Here is an 8,997-nt window from a genome sequence, read left to right as displayed (position 1 = left end):
CAGGCCGGCAGCCTGGGATAGCAAGGATGGACGTCGTTCTTTTATCGTTTATTTTCGTCCGTAGTCGGACCCTGGTCTTATTCATGATGATTGATTATGTTGTTGTACTGATGTGAACTTGATGTATCTATGGCGAATGTAAGACAATTCCATATATTCCTCTCTATAGTACAGGTACTTGTAACGATATCCATTCTTGTAAAATGTTGAGATGCGCTTATATCCCTGTCGAGGCCCTCGCGCCAAAATAAGGATAGGATCGCATATTGGGCGTTACAAGTTGGTATCAGAGCAATACTAACCTAGGAGCCCCCTTGATCGATCGAACTAGCGAAAAACTGCTTTGAGTCTAGTTATATATTGGAGGGTAGGTGTCGGGACCCCGATCCTAAGCCATAGGAATCTAGCCTGTAACACATTGCATCCCTTTGCGGTCTCACGCACGGTTAACCCCACGGCTCCCACCTTAAATTAGCTGGGACCGTTTGTGCCTTTTGACTCACGTATGTATTAGTGTCCCTAGCATTTCGATGTCAAAGAACCCGGATCGACATATCTAGTCATAAACTCAAGTGGCTCGACTGTACAGAGACAGGCATACATAACCCAGCAAAGCAGGTGTCGGTCATGAGCAAGTGTAGACGAGTCGTAGCAAGCTACAAGGACTCCATTACACCGCGTGACATTTCCCCGTAGGGACAGACACAACAGCTAAGAAGGATACATGCCGGTCAACCAATGTTTAGAGAGCAGTAGCGAACTACCAAGGCTCGGTGGAATCACAAAGGGGCATTTCTCTATATAGAGATCTACTAAGGGCATACGACTAGGTGTCGAATCCCATACATATCATAGTGCATCACACGTACGCATGACATACTCGATATGAATAGGTACAACAATGGCATCACAACATAACCATACAACAACACAACATTTATTTAGAAGACTCGGAAGAGTCTTGCATAATATGTTCATACAAGCAGGGGTCACATGACCCGACACTCAAGTTCTACAAGTAGAGTTATACAAACCAAGCGAAAGCATAAAAGTTGTCTGAGTACAGACAGATGAAAGGGAAAAGGCATAAAGCCTGACTATCTATAGATCCCTTCGGAAAGGGGCCAGGTTGTAGCTGGGACACCAGCTACTCGTCATCATTGATGTCTAGAAAGAACCCACCTGTTGGCTCGTGGGTATTCTGTCCAACAATTATGAAGCAAACATGAGTACAAGACTACTCAGCAAGACTTCAGACAGATCTATCTACTCATGCTCATGTATCAATAAAGGGGGTTGTGTTGTTTCATGCAGCAACCTAGCTTTGACTCTTGGCTAGGCTAAACTACAATTTTTAAATAGTTTTAACAACTATGATAAGTCGTACACAAGTCCACTACCACCACAACCATACACTATCATGGACTCCTTTCCGTCTCCCTACGGAAATGCCATACATCATACTCACGCTTATCTTGATACTTTTATGAGTAGCCATTAAAGTTATCTACGAACAACATATGTCTGCAAGTAGTCCATATCCGCGAACGCGGCTATTCGAATAGATCATAACCCTGCACGGGTGTACTTCTTCACACACGCTCTCACAACTTGTCGCCATGTGCACGTCATGCACCTCGGCAACCTTCAAGCGGATGCCCAACAAAGGAGTCGGCCAGGACCGTTAACCACACTAATACCTAGTACAGGTTTATCGCCTATTTGAGAGTGAACCGCACGGAAGTCCGGCCGAGGTTTCCGCCACGGCCCCAAACGATGTGCCCAGGGTTCCCAAGCCCACCATCCGGGTGCCACTTGGTACACCATGCCATTGCCTACCGCATCATAGCCCACCTCTAGGGTAAGCACTATGCATGGCCTCCAGCATGACTATAAACACCAGAAACTACTTGCAATTCCTGGACCGAGTACTAGGCGATTAATAAGCCGAGAGGGTCAATTAAGTATCCCAACGGGTGGTAGTATCTAGTCTTGGATTACATACACGGAACTCAGTTCCTAAGGATGGTTTGAATGAAACAACCCGCCATGTAGTCCTACATAGCCTTCCATCGGTACCTTTACCAAATCATGTTCCACACTTGTTCTTTGTCACTAGAACACATTCATCCATTCCTGTTCATCACCCAGATAAAACAAACCTGACACTACTCTAGGCATAGCAAGCATAGCAGGAAATAGCACATCATGGCTCAAGCATCTACCAGATATGCTAGGTTGCAAGGTTTGGCTATTTACTGTGACAATGACAGGTCATGCAAAGGAATAGGTTCAGCTACCGAAGTAAAGCATTTGAAATATTTTGTCCTAATGCAATAAGTGGGAGCAGGAGCAAGAACATGGGATTATATCGGAATGATCAGAAGGGTGCTTGCCTTGTTGCTCAGCAGAGGGATTAAATTCGTCAGTCGAATATTCGGACGGATCCGGAAGGGCACAGCTTACCGAAATAGTAACAATCAATCAATAACAATCATATGCAACAACATGATACATGATCATGGCATGAAATGTAATATAGCATGAGCTAATGTGGCTATCAAACTTTTAGGATGATGCTGATTTGAATTCAGATTCAAATATCAGTTGAAATAATATATTTATCATATTCATTTAATTGATTTGACCTGATGCTGTTTCATAACTTTGTTTGTCATGCATGAAAATAGCACCATTGTGTTCATTGGATTTTTCTCATCAATTTGCATATATTATTTGCCAAATTTGGAGTTATATTAAGTTTTCTATGAATTTCCAAAGTTTTAGCATTTTCTGGAATTATATTAAATCAGAATTATAGTTACTGCATCAGCATGACATCAGCAGGTCCAACTGGTCGTTGAAAGTCAAACCTGACCAGTGGGACCCACTGGTCAGTGACTCTAGCCAGATTTTAGTTAAACTTTAATTTAATTAGTTATTTAACAGGGGCTGGCCCACATGTCAGTGACTGTTTAGGGTTTTAATTAGCTAATTATTTTTATTAGTTTAAACTTAACTAGCAAGGGGGTTGGCCCCACTTGTCATAGACCCACGGGGGTCAAACACACTGGCGGCAAGCCTCCGGTGGCTCCAAAGACGGCGGATGGCTTCGGGATTGCTCCTCCGGCGACCAAAAGGACGGTGGAGGGCACCACGGGAATGGCCACTCGATGGCGCATCCATTTTTGCAAGTCTGAGGGCTGAAACAGTCGGAGCTAACACCGGCGACGAGCTCGGCGGCTGCCGCAGCTCGGGCGATGTCGGGGTCATCGATCCAGTGGGAAAAAGGGACGGGGCTTGGCTCCTATAGCATCTACATGTCGAGCTCGAGCTGATGGCAGCCTCAGATCGACCAGCCGATCACCGGAGCATCACCAACGATGAGGTCCCGCGGCGGATCTCGTCGGGCTCCGGTGGAATCGGGGCATAGAGCAAGGGATCGAGGGGGAAAACGAGGGAGAAAGCACCCTGGGCTCACGGGGATTGTAGAGGCGTCGAGAGCGTGCTCGGGGACGGCCTGGAGAGGGAGAACGACGGCGGCGACCAACGGCGACCCAAGGAATAAGACGACGGCTATCTGGCGATGCAGGGCTCGGGGGCTCTTCTCCTTTGGCAGGGACGACAAGCTCGATGAGGCGGAGTGAACAGCGTGCTCAGAGAGGCTTGGGGCGGCCAGAGATGACAGCGAGCTCGAGCTCGAGCTCGCTCCAATGGCGGCCAAGAGAGAGAGAGAGGCATAGGGGGGCGAGTGAGGAGGGGGAGAGGATGGGAACGGGTGCAGGAGGCTTATCCCTCCATGCCAGCGTGACGGGGAGGGTCCAGGCAGGCACGCACGTGCGTGGCCTCGCCGGAGGAGGCGGCGGCCACCTCCTGGTGCCGACTGGCAAGAGGAAGACGACAGAGAGGGGATGGGCTTGGGCCAGGTAAGCGTTAGATAGGAGTTTTCTTATTTCCTTTCTTTTCTGTTTCTGTTTTATTCTTTCTGACATTTGTTTCATTTTATTTTTGGCTCCAAACTATTTCTAAAATAGTATAAATAATGCTGGTGTATTATTTGGAATATTTCCTAACCCACATAAAAGATTCAACATTTTATGAAACTTTGAAATATTTGAAATCGAATATATAGTTGATTTCAGTGGCTTTTATGTTTAAAATAAAATGCCAAAAGTATTTTTAAAAAGAAATCCACCCCTGAATTGTGGTTTCCAATATTTATCAAAAATGATGGACTTTTATGAAGGCCATTTTGGGTTCATTGATTTGACACCACTTTGAATTGTTTTGAATATAGAGTTGCTAGGGATTTCCTCTTTGATTTCCATTTTCATTTTTAATGCAAGAATGAAAATATGAGCACAATCTTGCTAATCATCAAAGGGGTAGCTAGGGATGTGAACACTCACCCCCGCTCAAAAGAATCTCGTCCTGAGATTTGGAAGTCATCGGGAATAGCGCGGGATACTCAAGTCGAAGACGGTCCTCTCTTTCCCATGTCGCCTCTTTTTCAGAATGATTTGACCATTGAACTTGAAGAAACTTCAGGTTTCGACGTCGAGTGGTACACTCAGCTTCATCAAGAATACGAATAGGGTATTCTCGGTATGAAAGGTTATCTTGGAGAACAAGCGTTTCGTGGTCCACTTCACGGATAGGATCCGAAAAGAAACGCCTGAGTTGTGAGACGTGGAAAACATCATGAACCTTGGAAAGATGCGGAGGAAGTTCCAACTGGTAGGCAACTTCTCCTCGTTTGGCAAGAATGCAAAAAGGACCAATGTAACGATGAGCCAACTTGCCCTTGATACTGAAGCGATGGGTACCCTTCAAAGGTGTAACCCGAAGGTAAGCCTTCTTGTCAACTTCAGAGGTCACAACCTTATGATGTCGATCATATTGGCCCTTTTGACGAGATTGGGTTGTTTACAACTTTTCACGAATAATGCAAACTTGCTCTTCTGCTTCCTGGATCATATCCGGACCAAAGAGTTGCCTATCTCCGGTTTCTGACCAATTAAGAGGTGTTCGACATCTTCGTCCATGCAGAACTTCAAAAGGGGATTTGCCCAAGCTTGATTGATAACTATTGTTATAAGAAAATTCAGCGAATGGAAGACACTTCTCCCAATTCATACCGAACGATATAACACAAGCCCGAAGCATATACTCTAGGATTTGATTCACTCTTTCTACTTGACCACTTGACTGAGGATGGAAAGCAGTGCTAAAAGATAGGTGAGTCCCCATGGCATTCTGAAAACTTTCCCAGAAGCGAGAAGTAAAAATACTCTCACGATGTGAGTTAATCTCCAGAGGAACACCATGAAGTGACACTATTCGAGAGAGATATAACTCTGCTAGCTGGCTAAGGGTTGAAGGGTTCCAGTAGGCCTTTGATGTTCTGCCTTAACTCGACGACAAACGTCGCAGTTAGCAACGAACTCAGCAATTTCTCTCTTCATCCTAGTCCACCAAGACCGCTGGCATAGGTCCTGATACATCTTAGTACTACCAGGATGAATGGTGAGAGGAGAATCATGATCCTCCTTAAGGATCAACTGCCCCAGACGTTTGCTCTTAGGAACCACTAAACGGTTCTGAAAGAACACGACACCTTTCTCATTAATAGAGAAATCCCTAGTGTTTCCGCTAGCAATATTCTCCTTGATCTGGGATATACCCTTATCATATGTCTGCACAACTATGATTTGATCCCCAAGAGTAGGTTTCGCCACCAGGTTAGAAAGGAATCCTTGAGGAACAATGTGAAGATTTAACTTCCGAAATTCCTCATAGAGATGTGGTTGACCTCGTTGTAACATCAGATTGTTACAATAAGACTTACGACTTAGCGCATCCGCGATGACATTGGCCTTAACCGGGGTGCAAGTTATCCCTAAGTTGTAATCTAAGATCAACTCAACCCACCGTCTTTGCCTGAGATTCAAATACAGCTGGGTGAAGATATATTTGAGACTTTGGTGATCTGTGAATATTTCGCAACGATTACCAAGAAGGTAATGTCGCCAGGTTTTAAGTGCATGGACTATAGATGCATGCTCAAGATCATGTGTGGGATAATTATCCTCATGTAGACGCAACTGTCGAGATGCGTATGCAATCACATGACGATCCTGCATGAGAATGCAACCTAATCCTTGTCGCAAGGCGTCGCAATAGATAACAAAGTCCTTAGAGAAATCTGGTGGTAGCAACACAGGTGAGGAAGTGAGGCATATTTTCAGTTCCTGAAAGCTATGCTCACACTGTGGTGTCCACTCGAACTTTTTATATTTCTTGAGGAGTTCAGTTAGAGGCTTTGCAACCTTGGAGAATTTCTCGACAAAGCGGCGACAATAGCTTGCTAGACCAAGAAAACTCCAAACTTGCTTAACCGATTCAGGTTGATTCCAATCAAGGACAGCTTGAACTCTCTCGGGATTGATAGCAATACCCTTACCACAGATTACATGGCCTAGATAGGTCACTTCTGGTAACCAGAATTCACACTTTGAAAACTTGGCATAAAGGTGATGCTCTGGAAGTTTCATCAATACCAGCCTTAGATGCTCGACATGTTCTTGTTCGTTCTTCGAGTAGATGAGAATTTCATCGAGGTATACCACGACGAATTTATCTAAATACTCCATGAAGATTGAATTCATCAAGCGAGAGAAGGTGGCTCAGACATTGGTTTAACCGATGGACATGACGGTGTACTTGTATTGGCCATAACGAGTAATGAAAGCCATTTTTGGAATGTCCCCGTTCTTGATCTTGATTTGATGGTAACCCAACCTCAAATCCATTTTGGAAAGCACTGAGGATCCATCGAGCTAATCGTACAGATCGTTGATCCTCGGGAGCGGATACTTGTTCTTTTATGGTGACCAGGTTAACTGGTCGATAATCTACAACCATCCGATCCATTCCATCCTTCTTCTTCATGAAGAGGACGGGACAAGCCCAAGGGGAAGAGCTAGGACGAATGAAACCTTTATTCAAGGCCTCATCTAGTTCCTTCTTAAGTTCGGCTAGCTCCAATGGTGCCATCTTATAGGGTATTCTGGCGATTGGGACAGTTCCTGGAACAAGGTGTATCACAAACTCCACATCCCTGTCAGGTGGAATTCCTCGCAGTTCTTCTGGAAAAACATCCGGGAAGTCACGGACTACCGGAATGTCTTCAAGTTTTGGGAGAGGACTAGCATTGAGGGAATATAGTTGGCATTTGGCAACTCGAGTAGAGACATTAACTATCTAACCTGAGGGATGGGTAAGCTGAACATTCCTAGAGTGGGTATCAATCTTGGCATAATGAGCTGACATCCAGTCCATACCCAAGATGATATTGATATCTGAGGATTTCAGGGCTATCAATGATGCTTGAAAAGCTAGCCTGTCTACTAGGATTTCATTGCCATAACTTATCCTAGAAGTTTTCCATTTACTACCTGGGGTTTGGACAACTAATGGGATTGGTATATCACAAAAGGACATGTTATGCAACTGTGCATAACTTTCGGAAATGAAGGAATGAGATGACCAAGTGTCAAAAAGAACAGACGCTGGGTGATGATTTTCAAGGAGCGTACCCAAAATGACGTCGGAATCCTCTGTAGCTTCTTCTGCTGAGACGTAATTCACGCGACCACGCGCAGGAGTTGGCTTCACATAATAAGCTTTGCCCGACTTGCCTTGCCCAACGGACTTTCCAGGTTGCTTGGCACCTATATTCTGGGGACACTCTCATGAATAGTGCCCTGGTTCTCCACACTTGTAACAGATCACCTGATTGGTATGTGGTGCAGCATTGCTAGCTGGACCACCATAGGTCTTTGCTGGAGGGTTGGTATGGTTCACCTGAGGCGCCACATAGGATGTCCTCGGGGTATATCTTGGCGACAGAGAGCTATTCGGGACCCACAACCTACGTTTTGGAAACGCGGAACCATATGAGGAGCCCGAATCGCGGGAGTGCTTCTTCGTGGCTTCATAGTCGGTATGACCAGTCTCGGCACAGATCGCCTTATTGACAAGAGCTTGAAAACTTGTACATTCATGAAGGCGCAGGTCATGACAAAGTTCGGGGCTCAGACCCTTGCGGAATCTTGCTTGCTTCTTGGCATCAATTGACAACTCTTCAGTTGCGTAGATAGCGAGATTACCGAACTCGCGGCTATAAGCATCCACAGTCAACTTTCCCTGGGTGAAGGCACATAATTCCTCTCTCTTACGGTCCATCAGACCCTCTGGAATGTGGTGCAGATGGAAGGCTGCACTGAATTCTGCTCATGTGGTTGCTGGTCCTGCAGGACGCATAGCTTCAAAATTCTCCCACCACAGATTGGCGGGACCTTCCAGAAAGTACACAACAAAGGTCACCTTGTCGGCCTCAAAAACATTGGTAGAGCGTATCTTGCGCGATATACTGCACAACCAGTCATCAGCGTCGAGAGGATCGACGGAGTGATGGAACTTTGGGGGATTCAGCTTCACGAAGTCATTGAGGGACACTACGTCATTTCGTTGCTGACGAGCCGTATTTTTCTCAATACGCTCTAGCAGACGGTTGGTCTCTCGCTTGTTTCTTTCCGCCTCAAGCATAACTTCCGCCAGAGAAGGCGGGTGAGGCAGTTCCTCATGTGCTGCCTGACTACCTTCTCCCTCGTCATGGGTAGGGGCACGGTTCAGCCTGGTAAACACCATCCTGGGAAACAAACTCATAGCTTAGACTAGTATCAACATCAATACTAACTATGGATTAAGAATGCACCGAACACATGGAATGCGGAAATGAACATCCGAACAACATGGTAACAAGCAACTTTTATATATACACCATGGTTCATACACACCATTACATAGTTCAATACAACCTCAAACCAAAGAGAAAACTACTGAAAAAATGTTACTACTCATCAGAGGATTTCCAAGCTTCCTATACATTATTTATCTATGCCTTCGGAACTCATCTCACGACATAGGCATACT

This window comes from Hordeum vulgare, chromosome 6H (assembly GCF_904849725.1).
Source record: "Hordeum vulgare subsp. vulgare chromosome 6H, MorexV3_pseudomolecules_assembly, whole genome shotgun sequence".
Lineage (NCBI taxonomy): Eukaryota > Viridiplantae > Streptophyta > Magnoliopsida > Poales > Poaceae > Hordeum > Hordeum vulgare.
This window is presented reverse-complemented; position numbering follows the sequence as displayed.